At 39.9% G+C, this 16673-nt stretch overlaps 1 long non-coding RNA gene across 1 annotated transcript; it reads left to right on the top strand.

Annotated features, from left to right (window-relative positions):
* Positions 1 to 12766: 12766 nt before the first annotated feature.
* Positions 12767 to 16322, top strand: LOC146892698 (uncharacterized). The gene is made up of 2 exons (XR_015003983.2): positions 12767 to 12954; positions 14628 to 16322. It is a non-coding gene; the product is annotated as an uncharacterized LOC146892698 (long non-coding RNA).
* Positions 16323 to 16673: the final 351 nt, after the last annotated feature.

Raw genomic sequence — 16673 nt, 5'->3', positions numbered from 1 at the left:
CAACTTAAAAATGTACCTATTCTCCTGGGACTTAAAAAGTTATTTACCAAGTGAATGAGCCAGTGAATAAACAGAATGTGTTCTGGGAACTGTACTTGCTGCAGTTAATAGAACTAAAGTGTAACCTCCAGCCATACACCTCCTTCCTCCAGAGGGGTCACCTTTGATTGGTCTGCACTAGTAGCTGGATGGGTGTTTAAAGCTCCAAGTAACCCTTCTTCAAGGCCAATACTATATCATAATGTGTAATTTCCCCAAAGGCAGTGCTAGGCAATAAAACCAAATCATGCATCTATGGAGAAATACAGAGGGATACATCACTTTCTGCAAGGTGATAGGACCTAACATGAAAGTGTTAAAATATGGCCCTCTCTGTTACTAAGAAAAAAAGTGTACTGGAACTAAGTTTCCATGGGGTTTCTTAACATTTTTCTAAAACATTACAGCACCATTTTTATTAGTGTATTTGTATGTGTAGTACTTGCTGGGAGAATGGGAGTGAGAGGAAGACTCATCTACTCTACAGTTGGTGGAAATGTGATGAAGGTAGTGGTGGCTGCAGTTTTTAAAAGTTGGAAAGGAAACCTTACTCAGAAATTCCACTCCTGTGAGTCCATACCTTAGAAATGACACTATCAGATAAGAGAACTATTGTGTCTTAAGGATGGGGTTTTATTGCAAGTTTTATTACTTAGTGGTAAAATATCCCAATGGAAACTAGGCATGGTGGCACACGCCTATAATCCTGTCACTCAGAAGGCAATGCTGTGGAATAATCTTTTTTGATGGAGGAGGGTCTTCTGTCTATGTGTTACTTTCATTGTTTAATAAAGAGACTGCCTTGGCCTTTTTGATAGGCCAGTCCTTAGGTGGGTGGAGTAGACAGGATAGAAGACTGGGAGGAAGAAGGCAGTGAGTCAGTCGCCATGACTCTCCTCTCCGAGACAGATGCAGGTTAGAATCCTCCTGGTGAGCCACCACCTTGTGGTGCTACACAGATTATTAGAAATGGGTTAGATCAATATGTAAGAGTTAGCCAATAAGAGGCTACAGATAATGGGCCAGGCAGTGTTTAAAAGAATACAGTTTCCATGTAATTACTTCGGGTAAAGCTAGCTGGGCGGGTGGCGGGAAGCGGCCCGCCATTCCTTTTACACTTTTTGTACACTGTGAAGATGTGTCTTTGCTAAGGCACCTTCCAATTGCTTTAGTAAAAAGCAGAGTGGTCAATAGCTAGACAGGATAGGTGGGACTTCTGGGCAGAGGGAGGAACTCTGGGAAGGAATCAGAGATGTGACGATTTGACAGTGAGACATGAAGACATTTGATGTATGGTACTGAAGAGAGCTACAAAACCACATGGCAGAATATAAATTAATATAAATGTGTTAATTTAAGTTTTAAGAGCTAGTTGTGAGCAAGCCTATGTGAAGGCCAAGATTTTACACTTAATGAAGTTTCTGTGTCATTATTTGGGAACTGGCAGGCCAAAGAAAGGCCCACAATCTTTGTCATCTATGTAGAGGCACATGAGCACGTGTGTGTGTGTGTGTGTGTGTGTGTGTGTGTGTGTGTGTGTACCCAAGCATACGGGCTTTAAGCAGCTAACATAGTACCTGGAGGAAGACTAGATAGAAACACCTGCTGTAACACAGACTCAACAATTTCCCAAAGCTGAGGCAAGTAAGCATGGATGGCATGAGACTTGCCATTCATGTACCTGAGGTTGGGTAGGGCCAGCAATAGTACCATGTGCTAAACAGAGATGTAGAAGGATTCTGAAGATGCACAGAAGGACTATGCAACATTTTTCTGGAGCCACTGTGTGCAGTTGCTGCGGTTTTTCTGGCAAGCTTGTAAATGCTCACTTTATGTATGACCACCCCTTCCTATCAGAACAGTCATATTAGGTAGCCCAGCTCTTTAAGGCTTGGGTCCTATTGTCAGGGAGTCATGCAAAATGTCAGTTCCAGACTGAGAAAACCTCTGACCAGTTACAGTATGCTTGAAAATGTGCTTAGATGCAGGAAAAAAATATATATATACACAGTCATATAAAATGGTTTAAAAATAATAAAATCTTTAGAGAGACTAAATAATATAAAAAGAATAAGCCACATGAGGATGAGAAATATTATAAAACATGGTGTTTGGAACCTATATAATACTTTATTAACTTTAAATTTTTAAAATGCTAATGAACAAAAAATAACAACTACTGAGAGACATTGGATTGTGGGAAAACTGCTAAATTAAATCATCCTATGTATCTTAAGGATGTCTTAGTTTTAGAATGAAATTCAGGAAATATGTTGTATCGAGGAAGAGATATCATGTATATTGTAGCACTGGTGTGTGGGTTCACATAAGTCCATGAAGAGAAGACTTAGAGACACTTTGAAAATGAATTTAGCCTTTTGGCCACAGGGGGCTCAACCTCTGGGGACTCAAGTGCTTTTCCTTTGCCTCTTGGTAATTTTATTTTTTCCCATGTTTACACTTTAGATAGTAGATTTCCATATCTCAAAACAAAGTGAATGAAGCTTCCAAAAATACAATGCGAAGTGCAAATATCTGATTCATGAGGTACCACAATTTTCTGGGTTTCCTTTTACCAGGTTTTGCATATACTTTGTATCCATGGGAAACTCCCAGACAAGATTCTCATAGGACAACAAAAGGTATCTGTAACACAAAGAATGGATTAGTGACTGAGTGTTAATTCCAGAGTTAAGCCAGGTATGGCCCAGTGGGGGTTTATGACTGGCAGGGATTGCTTACTATCCTTCTGGTGCCAGACCAGCAGGAATTTCTACTACAGAAGAGATCATGGTTTTGTTTCCACAGGGGTAGAATAGCTATGGATACTGTCAAGATGGAAAATAGATAAGATTTGAACAGGAGAGACCTCCTGAATGAGGGAAATCAATAGTTCATCAAATATCTTTGTCATCCAACCCAAACTAACTTATCAAGCCAACCAATGCATTTTATTTGATCACATATGGAAATAAAAGGAAATCCCCAAAGTTAGGGTTGGGACAGGGCTTCATTTTTTATCTTTTCTGGAGAATAAAAGCATCCAACTAAAGGAATACAGAGACTACTCTACAAATGAGACATCCAAAGAAGGGCAAATCACCAAGAAAATAAAAGTCCCAAGAAAAGGAGTAAATTAGCCTAACACACCTTCAAAAAAGTAAAATTTCATAAATCTTCCTAAATGTTTGTTTTTGCTTCAGCAAATGTCACTCTGGTACCATCACACCATAATCTATCTGTATCAGATTGCTTACAGGTACCCACATTCAATCAGTTTAGAGTAAAAAGGGCATGATTTAAGACACTAAGTAGTGACTGAGGATATAATTCTTCCATTTTTTATCTTTTGAAGTTGTGTTTTCAAGAAGCTTTACAATTCTTTGTCCTTGAGGATTATAAAGACTATCTGGTTTATGTTCAATATTCCATTAGGAACAAAATAGCTGAAATGCTTTACTAACATATCTGGACCTATCATCATCTCTATAACTTTTGGGATTATCATTTTTAAAAAACACTTTAAGTACTGCGCTATCATATGCTTATTGGCTTCTCCAGTCTGTGCAGAGGCCGTTAAGAAGCCTGAATATGTATCCATTGTCACATGCACATATCTTAATTTGCCAAATTCTGCAGTATGAGTAGCATCCACTTGCCATGAATGATTAGAAAGCAAGCCTCGAGGATTTATTCCCTAATGAGATACAGGTAAATATTGTGGGCATATATCACATTCCTTAACAATCTGATGAGCAATTTCTCTTGTTAACCCAATTGTTAATCCAAATTGTTTTCTTAAACTTTTACTATTTTGATGATGTAAAGCATGTGATCACTGAGCAAGCTCAAGTTGGGATAAAGCGATCAATTGAGTAAATTTATCAGCAAAAGCATTACCTTTAGCCAATGAACCAGAAAGACTGGAACGTGCTCTAACATAACCCACATAGTATGGCAATTTTCTTTCTTGAACTTGACAGAACAGCATTTTAACTTGTTCACCATTGACCAATAATCATTATTTTGAAACAACCAATCAATCTGTTGCTTAAGAACATAGATCACATTAAGTTCCCCACCAAAAATATCACCGAGATCCCATCTGACTGTTTTATAACTTTTGGAAAACAACGTTTGTAAGCAGTCTCTCTAATACAAGTTCAAAGTCTCATTAGCTGACAGGGAGTAATTTGCTAATTTGCCTTTTAATGAGGAGGGGAGGGGCAGAGCCAGAGCTCTGCCATTCTGCTGGGAGGCCCCTGGGACAGGGTGCAGGCACATCTTTTGCACTCAGGGGTCCCACCAGAGGCCAGCATTGGTAGCAGCTGACAAGCTTCGCTGCCGCTCAGGTTCCCAGGATCCAGCCATTACAGTGGCCCCGAGACCATCCGCAAGCTTGGCTGCCTGGAAACTTAGGCAGGCACAGCCACGCTGTCTTCATTACTCCTGGTTTCCTATCCTAAATCTTGTAATCACAAAATTAGGACAATTTCTGCATCCTCTCTTCTGCTAAAAAGCTATTGATCTACTCCTATAGGCTTTGTGGCTCATGGGTCATGTAACTTCTAGTCAGACTATGTTACAAATGCTAGCTTTATTAAAGTACAGCCTCTAGGAGACTTTTTTCTACTCTTTAGCCTAGATTCCCTCATATTTTCTTGGGATCAGCTCTGGGCATTGGCTGCAGGAGGCATAGCCCTGCAAACTTTCCTGTCTCCTGTGTTTCCCAGCTCTGTGGTGCTACATAGGCCAGACCAAAACAATGAGTCGTGTAGAAGGCATAGATGCCCAAGGAGGCAAGGTGGCTACCATCTTGGTGTTATCAGCCTACAATCATTGCTGGGATACGTGTCCCATACTCCCTTCACTCCTCTGCCCCCTCAGCAGCACCAGCGGCTGCAGTTCAGAGACCATAGCCCCAGGAGCTTGCTGGGAGTAAAGGTGGGGCAGCACTTTGGCTTCTCCAAGTCCTGGAGTGGCAGCAACTGAGCCTCTACTGTGGGTGAGGGAGGGGAATATTTACACTATCTATGAGCACTAAAAATTTCTGCATTTGTTTCTGCTCCACTCCAGCTAGCTCATCTGGCTAACAAAATATATCCAAACAAATGCATAGACAATTGTCTATTCTTTTCTTGTCCCATATCTAAAATTGCTATTTACAAATCTTTTCCTCCCAATATTTTCTCACTGCCTTTCCACATTAATTATCTATTCAAGTGCTCACCTTTTATTTTTACAAGTGCAGTGTCTCACTCATTTGCAGTATCCATCATGTAACCTCTTGTATACTGCTCACATGTCCGGGTGCCATCTGTCAGGGTTTATCTGTCATAAGCCCCACCTTGTGGTGCCATCTATCATGCTGAAAAAATGGGGTTGGGGTAAAAAGAAAGAAAATGGAGAATAGAGGAATGATAGGATAAAAGAGTAGATTATTGAAGCTACTAAAAAACAACTACTAGTCTCAAATATTTTACCTTGGTATGGATTTTTATATATTGATTCAAATTTAATGTTATTTTTTCTATAATATAATGTACATATGTTTCTACTTCTGTTGAAGGTATGTATACCTATGCAGCTCATTTTAAAATATAATATAAAATTCTACTCCTTGAAAACTGCTATTATAAACTGTTTAGGATAATTAAAAATTATAAGTTAGTAATTAGTCATCTATAACAATATAACTTAAACTCAACTTAGGTATGTTTTTAATGTATAACAGAGATATCTTTTAGACAGAAAGGCTGTTTTCAAGCATTTTGGAGATCTGAAGAATATGGCATTTATGATGCTTTAATAACATAGTAATTTTCATGACAGTGAACTATATCTGCTCCTTGCAGCACCAATCTACTTCAGTGATGATGATGTACATCAAAGAATCTCCATATGGAGTTCACTTTAAATGTGGCAAAGCTAGCCACTGGACAAGAAACTGCCTTTGCCTTAATTGCTGGCAGTATGCCATCCAAACTAGATAAGCAGGACACGAAGGAAGTGAACTTCTGAATTCTGCCAAGACAATGTGGGTCAGTCTTTCAAAATTTCTGCTTCATCGAAACGTCTTTGAGATATTCTAGTCCTGTAAGCCAAAGATGGATTCTTGCAGAGGAGCCTTGGATGACTGTCATGGAAGTCAACTCTCTCTGTCATTTCTATACTTTTGAAAGTCACTTTCTCTGCAATTCCTTTTTACTCAGGTAATACTTTATCCTTCTCAGATCTTGATGGGGTTGGAGACTAGAGAATAATAGTTTTATTGTTTTCCTTGTTGCCAAATTCAGAGAAGAGACTTATTAAAGAGATGTGAAGTTTTAAAAGCTTAAGAAACATAAAAGTTTAAATTGTTTATCTAAGAAGATTTTGCAGTCTAAAAAGATATTTTTAGGTTGCTAATATAAGATATGATAGAAAGTGATTAGTTACAGAACTTTGGACTCATCAGTAAAAGATAAATAATAGAGTACTTTCTCCAAATTTGCCAAATACAAATGTACTAGACATTGTGAATATAACTCGTACCTGATAATTGTTCTTATTGTATATAATGTTACATGTTAGAGTTCAAACCTTTCCTTTTTATTTAGACAAAAAGGGGGAAATGTTGTGGGTTAATAATTTTGTATACTGTGAAGATGTTTCTTTGCAACACACCCTCTGATTGGTTTAATAAAGAGCTAAACAACTAACTGCTAGGCAGGAGAGGATAGGCATAACTTCCAGGCAGAGATAAGAACTTTGGGAAGGAATCAGAGAGGTAGATATTCACCAATGAGACTCAGAGCATATCACATGCATAGTACTGAGGAGAGGTAATGAGCCATGTGGCAGAATATAGATTAATATAAATGGATTAATGTAAGTTTTAAGAGCAATTTGGGGAAAAGTCTATGCTAAGGCCAAGCTTTTACGTTTAATAAGAAGTCTCCAAATCATTGTTTGGGAGCCAACAGTTCAAAGAAAAATCTGCTACAAGGCAGAGGTAGGAGGATCTCAAGTTTGAGGTCAGCTGGGGCTGGATAGTGAGCTCCTGTTTCCCTTGATCTCAAATCAAGGACTTGAGATGCAGTTCAGTAGTTGAGTGCATGGAAGCTGTGAACAATCTCCAGCACCCATAATACACACACACTTTGTAAACAAAATACTATAGCAATCGTACTGATGTCAAGGATAAGTTTGTGAATAAATCATGAATTGCCCATACCACAAAACTTTAGAGTCACTTAGATGAAACAACAAGCACAAAGTTATTTCATGCACATAAAACAGTCACAAAAGATGGCTGTCTATGGGAGACACAGTATCAAGAAACTGTCTATACGGGGGTAGCTTCACTGTGGTTAGGCAGAGGCAAGCCAAGATCATACTCCTTAGCAGCTAACTATATGTGGAGGATTTATGACATTTTATAAGTAGGATAAAATTTCTCACACCCTTGGAGAAATCAACAAGAGCCATGTGGGACTGAGAAATGAAAAGAGGAAATATGAGGGAATCTAGGCTAAACAGTAAGGAAAAAAAAAGGTCCCTTAAAGGATGTGCTTTAATAAAGCTAGCATTTGTAGCATAATCTGTTTCTATAGATTCACTTGTATGTAGATATATTACCACAGCCACTTAGGGAAACTTTAAATTTGTTCTTCTTTATGAAGGTTTGATCATTTTAATCCATAAGATAACATGACAATGTACAGATAACAGGAAAAAACATACAGATTTTATGATGTGTGTTAGCTTGGGGACTGGGACACTTATAGAACATGAGGCCTGAACAGATGAAAAGCTGATCATTGTACAGGGTTTAACATAGGGTGAAAAAGACTTGGGTGTCTAGAGAAGGGATATGTCCTATGCTGTGAAAAGCTAAAAAGGTTACATAGCAAGCATAGGTGATATGTATACAGATGATGTCCCCTTAGTAATAGTCATTATTATGCCCAAATCCGCGAAGTCCCCACAAAAGCCAACAAGGAGACCGAGTCCCATATGTAAAAACAAAGAACCTTTATTTTAATCAAGTTTGCAAACTCGGTTTCTCAACATGTCCAACATATTGAAATAAACGGAGAGCCCCAACCTCGGTTAGAATTGGGTTTTTATAGTAGTAAAGGTGGGGGTGAGGGGTTTCTGAGATTTAGGACCCTTTATTGGCTGACATTTGTCTAGGGATGTGCTGGTGAGTGTGTACTGGCAGGGCGTTCTATCTACAGCAGTTGGAATGCCAGGCATTTCCTTTACATCATGGTCTGTTTTTGGGTGGTGCTAGGAAATCTCAGTTTGTGGGTCTTTGTGCATCCAGGTATTGCCTAAGGGTAAACTACTAAGACTCAGGCCTCTTATTAAATTTATCAATGGCCAAGTTCTACTCTGGCAGGTGATAATGGTTGGAAGTAAAGATCTTCCTTTGGGTGACCTGCCCACACTTAGCTTATTATGGCTGGCCCCCACAGACATATATTGTCATCAGATGAGAAGGTCTGTTTCTTCATCTACTGTTTACTAATAAAGATACATACATAAAAGATATTGATTAAGAGGTTGTTTTCAGGGCCATTTCTGGGTGTACAGAGATCTTCCATGTCATGGTTCTTTAGAAAACTAAGCATGGAACTATTTATGGTCTAGTAATATTACTTTTGAGTATGTATAGAAAGGATTTGAGTGCAGAGGCAGATATTCATGTACCATTCCCTACAAGCATCATTCAGAACATATGGAATTGTCTCCAGTGTTCCCTAATGGATGAATGGATTGATAAAATGTACATCCATCACTCTGAGCTGCAAAAGAATGGGATTCTTCTGTTACATGCTTCAGTGTGAAGAAATCTTGAAGTTAAGATGAGATAAGTCACATAAGAAGACACAAATAACATAGAAGTAGTGATTATGGCTAGAACTAAGAAATTATTTATTTGACCAGAATTTCTAAATTCTAAAATTTTAATGGAAAATTATAACTTGGAAGGAATCACATTTATGATCGTGTTATTACAGACAAGTTCCTGTCATTATAATAACTACACAAGATTTATCACAATTTTCTTATGGGATGATGCTATTTTTATTTCATACGAATTTTAAGGACCTGCCTATGTTTTGCACCATGATCTCTTATGCTTATACCTCCATGCACAAATATTGGCTGATATAAAATATTGATATTTTAATCAAAATGTTGATAGCTATGAATTGAGCAAGAAAAGTTTAAGGCTGTGCCTTGTATGATGTTAAAAGGGAGAGAATAATAAGCAAAATCCAGAAATTTTCTTAGGGTTACTGGCAGTGTATGCCCTTCACACCCCAGTTGCACATCTTCTCTGGGGCCCAACAGGGTCCAGATAGAGAACCACACACATATAATACAATAAGAGGAGTTCCTGGTATCTGGTAGCTGGTAGCTGGTAGAGAGAGCACTGCCTGAGGTAAGGAGTGAAAGTACCCTCTGACAAAAGGACTTGGAATGTTCTGAGGGGTTCATTAATGTGATTGAGGTTTATTGTAAATTTGAGATGAACCCTGAGATGAATTCACTTGACTGTGAATTATCCAGAAATGATGAACACCCGTCACATCCACAGATGAGTCCTCCTAACTGTTCACTCACGTATGACTTATGATGATCACCCTTCACATTCACAGAAACAGGCAGGTAGAGTCTACCAGTTAAATTGGCTATTGCTTTTTTTTTTTCATTTCTGCGTGTGGCATGGAGGCCAGATGCTTCTAATTTAGTATTTACTGTAGGCTTTATAGTTTCTGAGACTTTTTCTATTTTTGCAAGAGTTTAAAATTATTTTTCTGTTTTACAGTTTTTCTCATTTTGATCTAAACGTTCAAAAATATTACAACAATAAGAGGAAGTTCTATTGTCTGTCTCACCAAGGCTCACCAGCTCTTTACGTTGTTCCACTCACTTCACCGCCCTCTCAGAAGACAAGCAGACACGTATTTTAGATTTACATATCTTGTGAAAGATGGATTTACTTTTATGTATGAGATGTAAATATTTACATATTCATGCATACACACATAGGAGACGTGAATTTGTATTTATATCTCTGGAAGATGCAGATAAACATGACAAATACATGTTTTCTTGTATATCTGTACCTATCACATTTTATCATATATATATATTCACATTTATGTTATATGCATATAAAAATACGTCTGTTCTTATGTGTTTTCCCCCGGAATCATTTGGACCATGAGGTAGAGACGACTTAGTGCCCATTTCCCTGTGCCGACTTCTGAGTCGACTTCATTCTACAAATGAAGGTTTTCCCTTTAAGTACGGTACAGTCATCAAAACTGTAAAATCTAATATTGGTGCAACGCTCTCATCCAGAGCTCTTGTGTATATCTTGCCAGCTGCCATTAGCAGCTGCAATAGTTTCCTGGTGTCAGTTGTACTGTTTAAAGCAGCATAAACTTAGCTTGCAATGGGGGTGCCTAGTCCCAGGTTTCTCTGGCTGTCAGAACCAGATTCTTCATCCAGGCTCAGGAGAATCTTGTCAGCTCCAGGCATTTCCATGTATCCTAGTTTCTGTCCTAGGCCTCAGAACACAGAAGCCTCTGTTCTCCTGATCCCAGCCCCTATCTCTCACCTTCAGCCCCAATCCTCCTTTTGACAAGGATTCCCATCATTACAGCTATAGTTCTCCTAAACAGCCACACAGAATACCCCATCTCATGAGCATTCACTTAATCATATCTGCAAAACCCCCTTGCCTTTGAAAATGCCATATCCACATATTCTTGGAAGAGGATGTAATGTTTATAAGGCCATTATTCAGATAGTCACAATATCCTCTTTGACGCCCCCCCCCATTTTGCAGTGTTGACTGTCACACCCAGGATCTCTAGATGTAAGACAAGTTAAAAGAATTTTCCCTTATCAGTCCAGATCACAGGCTAGGATCCTGCACTGCGTGGAGTCAGTATTTCTCTTTGGTCTGTGTTAATCTTGAACTGTATCTTCTCTTAGTTTTTCTGTCTTCCAATCTTAAAATTTATTGCAGGAAATTTCACTTTTAGGATACATGAACCAGATCAAAGTGCCCTGACACTGCAGGGTGAAAAAAATGTCCCAGGATAACAGAATATAATCTGTTAGGGAACTGCTGACAGAAGTGTACTACTAAGTGGAAGGAAGATCAGCTGAACTGCCACAATCTGGACCATAAAGAATGATCTTATGGTTTAAATATGCAATGTCCTCCACAGACTCGTGTGTTTTTTAATATTTGGTCACTATTTTGGGAAGTTGTGAAAATTTAAGAGGTCCTTGAACCTAGTTAGAAGGAGATCACAAGGTGAGCCTTGGGGATTATGACCCAAGCCCACTTCTGACTACTTCCTGATCTCTAAAGATGGGAGAAGAAGCAGTTGCAAGCTCCTAATGTTATGGGCAAACCCACTGCATGCATCATACTCTTCTTGTCGTGATGAGCAGTACCCTCTGCACTATAAGTGAGAATGAATATTTGCTCCCTTCAGTTATTTCTTTCAGGTATTCCATCATAGCAACAAAGAGACCATATCTATGATGTAGAAGAAAAGTATTTTCACCTTGGCTGGAATTAACTTGGGTTTGCATTTATAGCAGGCCCTGACTCATCCCAGGATCCTAGATCTAGCTATGTAAAGCTCTTCTTGGGTTTTTTGTTTCCATGGCTCATTAGGAAAACGGTAAGATCATTCTGGGGCCATCAAGGCTATTAGAATGAAAAGTGGCTGCCATTGTATCAAGGTAATGCATATGTGTTTGAAGAGTTCGGAGCAGCAATTTTATACATTTCCTATTTTATACATCTGAATTTGAGGAGAAAGTCTGCTAATGTATGTGTTCATCTTAAGGTTGCCTAACCTCCAAAGATGAAATCCATTAGGATAGAGAATAGATAGATCCGTTTACTCTTGTGCAATGATTATTTTATTTATGCAAATAAATGAAAGTGTTTTGCTGGTATGTGTGGCGGATTGTAAATGGCTGCAGAATCTCCTCGGAGTTTAGCAGTTCCTCTCACTGAGAGATAGAATCTATGGGGCTAGAGGGATGACTCGGTGCCTAAGAACATTTCTCATTCTTCCAAGGTACTCAAGTATAGTTCTTAGCACCCAAGACAGATGGCTCACGACCCCTTGTAACTCCAGTTCCATTGGATTAATGTTCTTTTCTGGTCTGGGTTGGGGGGAGAGCTACACACATGTGGAACACAGACACGTGCACACGCGCACATACACAAAAATAAAATGAGCTTTTCCTGAAAAATAAAAAGTTATTTATTTCTCTTCTCCGTTTGTATTGGCCATAATGCAAATGTTAGGGCTCTGGAAGGAAGGATACCCTGACTGTCAGAAGTCAGGCTATACCTGCAGATGTGAGGGGAAGGTATCCTGGAGGCCTACAGCTGTGAGGAGAAAGGTATCCTGACTGTCAGGAAGCCAGGCTATCCTTGAAGCTGTGTTCTAGCGGGGTCTCCCTGCAGGATGTGGCAATCCTGCTCCTCTCTGAGCCATTACAGTTTAGCTCTGCACCAGCCATTCGGCTAAGAGAGCTTCCCAGCAGATATGTCTGTTTCTTCTCAGCTTCAGCCCAAGTTGTTACTTCCCTGCAACACTCTGCTAAAAGGGAAAGCCCTGCAGAAATGTAGCAGTCTGTGCCAGTTCCAGCAAAAGTTGTTACTTCTGCTCAGCTCCCCTAAGGGAGTTTCCCAGCCGAGGTGTTCCTTGCTTCTCTGTTGCACTCCGCTAGGAAATTTCCCAGTAGAGATTCTGCTCCACCCTGGCAAAAGAAGGTCTTCACCCAAAACTATTTCAAGAGATTTATTTGGTTAGAAAGGAATCCAGGAGATGAACCCTCTGCCAGGGTGGAAAACAGCAGCTGCCAACTGAACAGGTACAGGTTTTACATAAGGTTTCTTAGGGGTGGAGCTTTTTCCAGGGAGAAGATTTTCAGGGTAGGAAATTAGTCAGATTTCAGTCCCTGAGCTTGAATAAGCTCAGACATTGTCTGGATTTCGTTGATTTGGTTGCTTGGAGGTTGGTTTGTTTCCTGCTCCGGGATTGGTTGGTTTCGCACTGACGTGATCAGGGGTAGAGTGTGTTTCATTGGCTCTGGTTTCCAAAGTGTGTTTCTTTCACTGGCCCTTCTTTAACCATTTGCCTCTAGTTGCAGGGTCAGGGTGTTTTTTTGTTCTTCCACTGGCTCTTGTTCCAAGGCCAAAGTGTGCTTCTTTGGATCTGGTTTCAGGGTCAGAGTGCGTTAATTTGGTCCTGGTTTCAGGGTCAAGGTATGTTTCTTTCATTGGTTCTGGTTTCAGGGACAAGGTGTCTTTCTTTCACTGCCTCTGGCTCCAGAGCCAAAGTGTGTTTCTTTGTCTCTGATTTCAGGGTCAGGGTTTCTCTGAATGGTCCCTTTACTCTATGCATGTGACTTGTTTTGGATAATGAGACATTAGCAAATGTGATGTCTGCAGCTTACAGTGTGTCACAGAGGAAGGTCTCATTTTTAAATAATTAATGCTGTTAGTTTCGTAAATCTAGAGTTTGTGTAGTTTTATTGCACTGTATTTGTTTTTATACTTAAAAATAAAAATCTCAAAATTATATATCAACCCAGCCTTTCTCTTTCCATCTAGGAACCTACTCACACATCCCCTCCTACCTCAGCTCTGTCACCTGTCCACTCACCTACAATTCCTTCCTTCCTGCTCAGCTTCCCTATTCCTTTCCCATATCTATTCATCTACCTATTTCTCAATCTTCCCTCCTTCCTTGTGTACACCCTGTCTTCTCTCTTCTTATTTGTTCCTGCCCTATCTTCTTGAATTCATCTATATACACTCATCAGTTCATTTATTAATCCTCTCCCCTTCACACTTCTCTCTCTTCCTCCATCCAGTCCTGTTTCTCTCCTTCCTTTTGTTTACCTGCCCATCCATCACTTCTAATCGCTTCTTTATTCACTTCTATGTCCATTCACTCATCTGCCGTCCAGCCCACCTTTCTTTCTATAGATCTTGGTTATTATTGTATTGACTCTCCATATGCCAGTAAAAGCAAGAGACATTTTAAGATAAACGTAAAGAAGCTCATAGAAACAAACAGGCTGATGAAGCTAGACCAGAGTATTGAAATCTCAGCATTACTGTTTATCAGCTCTGTCTGTGACTTAGGAAAAGCCACATACCCAAATTGCCTCAGTGCTCACAATTTTCATTAAGAAATAATTATAATGCATTCTCCATAAATATTGTTTTCAATATAGTAAAGCCTAATAACTGTGAACACACAAGGTATCCTGCACATAAAAATAGGATAATGTTTTCTAGAACACTAATTGAAAACCCCATTGAGAGCTGTTGAGATGGCTCAGTAGAATGAAGACGTTTGCTCTCTAAGCCCAGTGATCTGAATACCACCCTGGAACCCACATCACAGTAAAAGAGAATTGACCCCACAAAGCTGTTCTCTGACCTACACATATATGCCGAGACATGCACCTACACACAGAGTTTTCAAATATCCACATACGCAATACTAATAAATAATTTTCAATCCTCTCTTTAGACGTACACAGTTATGGCACAGTGACAACCAGCCCACCTCGAGATCACCTGCCTTTCTTCAGCTTCTCACACGCTGCTGATTCATTATTCCCTGTCCGTGGATGCACTGATGGACTTGTGACTTGTCGGAGGAAGAACACAGTCTAGACTGACTCATCTTCTCCAGCATCTGCAGGCGGAACTCTCTGGGGACTCCAAAGCATCTGAAAGTCTGATGTTACTAGTCAGGATCTAATTTCTGAGTCATGTGTGATAAGGACCCAGCAGCCTTTTTCCTGGTGTTCTGGCTCTGCTGGCTCTGTGAACTGTTCAGTGGGGCTCAGTTTAAGCAAAATGGAGCTTTCTGTGTGACTTTCTAGTCTTACCAGACATCAATATGACACTTCTCACTCAAGAATTTGACTATTAATGCACTCATCTTTAGAGTCCTTTCTTCTCTTAAAGTGGAGAGTAACCAGAGGCATGGTTTCTTAAAGGGATTTTTTTATATTTCCTGAGAAAATGTAAGAGTCTGCACTTTTCAATGGATACCCACGCCCGACCCAGGCTGCACGCTTCCTGAACTCGGGCCCACGAGAAGGGATGATTGTCCTGAGGGTTGAAAAAGAGACACACACAAAAGAAACCTTTGCTCATTCACAAGAGTAAATGGCCACTTTATTAATCTCAAGTCACGTATTTATACCAGTGGGCAACCAGGATCAAAAAGGCAAGGCCTCCTCCCATCCAGGAGCAAGAGGAGAAGATTAAAGCCTCCCCGGCGCCTCAGGCAGGGTCAGCTAGGGGAGGCAGGCTATCAGCCCACTGCTAAGACCTTGAATACAAGTGGAATCACCATAACAAAGAGAACCAGGTTCTAGCTAGGTTATCCCCTCAAGCCAGAGCTAGTGCAGAGTCTCCAGGAAGCCGGAGGTCACACGGCCCTGCGAATCGCCAGGAGAGAAGGGAAGAAACTTTGGTAGCTACAGGAAAATAAGGATCAGATGGAAGATTATCATGTAAAAACCCTGGCATATGATAATAAGTGTTTGTGTGCAGATACGAGGAGATGTTCTACAGTGTTTTGAGGGAGACATTTAAATGGGGTGGGGACTAGACTTTGTGGGTTTTGCGAAGCTTAATTGTGATAGCCAACCTGGGTTATGGATATGGCTCCATTTCTAAACCACAGATGTCCCTAGGATACCACCAATCCAACTGTCTCTTTTTCTTATTTTAAAAATTTTTTTTATAAATATAGCAGTTTTACCTGGATGGGTCAGAAGAGGGTATCAAATCCAGTGAGATCAGAATTACAGAACGTTATGTTATATCATTTGGATGTTAGGAATTAAACTCCGGTCCTCTGGAAGGGCAGCCTGTGTTCTTAACTGCAGAGCCACCTCTCCAGCTGCCCCATCAACTGATTTTCAATATCATGCTCTTGAGATGTAATTTCTACACAGTAACTATCTCCCTTTCTGGTTTGCGATTCTGAGTCCTGATGCATGTGCATTATCCTCTGTCTACCACACCTAGATGTAGAGCACTCCATCTCCCTGAGAACTATCTTTTACCCCATGTATCCAGCTTGTCTTCCCACACCCACCCAAGCTGGTGGTCATGGATTTGAGTTCATACCTGAGGCTTTACCTTTTTCAGGATTCCGTATGTGTAGACCTTAGGTTCTATAAATAAAATGGACCAATAAATGGTACATGGTGTTGGTCACTGCTTTCTTAATTAAAATGTCTGATGAAGCGATATTATGGACTTCTTAGCTGCTGCCTTTATAAGCTGATCCTGAAAAAACTATCCTGTGCTTCTTCTGAGCAGACTTAACAAGTCCAAATAGTAGGACGCAGTCATCTTTGGGCATTTACTTCTGCTCCTAACAACTTGATTCCTAATCTGTAAAGCGGAGTGAGACCATGTATTTTTGGAAATGAGGAAGGAAACAGAAAACTAAAGCAGATGGCAATAACAGCATGCATTATCCTATGAATTCGAGAGCATAAATGCTGTGGAGTTTGTTTCAACTTCTCTGGTTGACAGCTGAGGTCTTCAG

Source organism: Myodes glareolus, chromosome 10, assembly GCF_982192425.1.
Source record: "Myodes glareolus chromosome 10, mMyoGla1.1, whole genome shotgun sequence".
In the NCBI taxonomy this organism is placed as follows: Eukaryota; Metazoa; Chordata; class Mammalia; order Rodentia; family Cricetidae; genus Myodes; species Myodes glareolus.
Note: the sequence above shows the minus strand (reverse complement) of the source record. Positions and strands in the feature narration are given on the sequence as shown.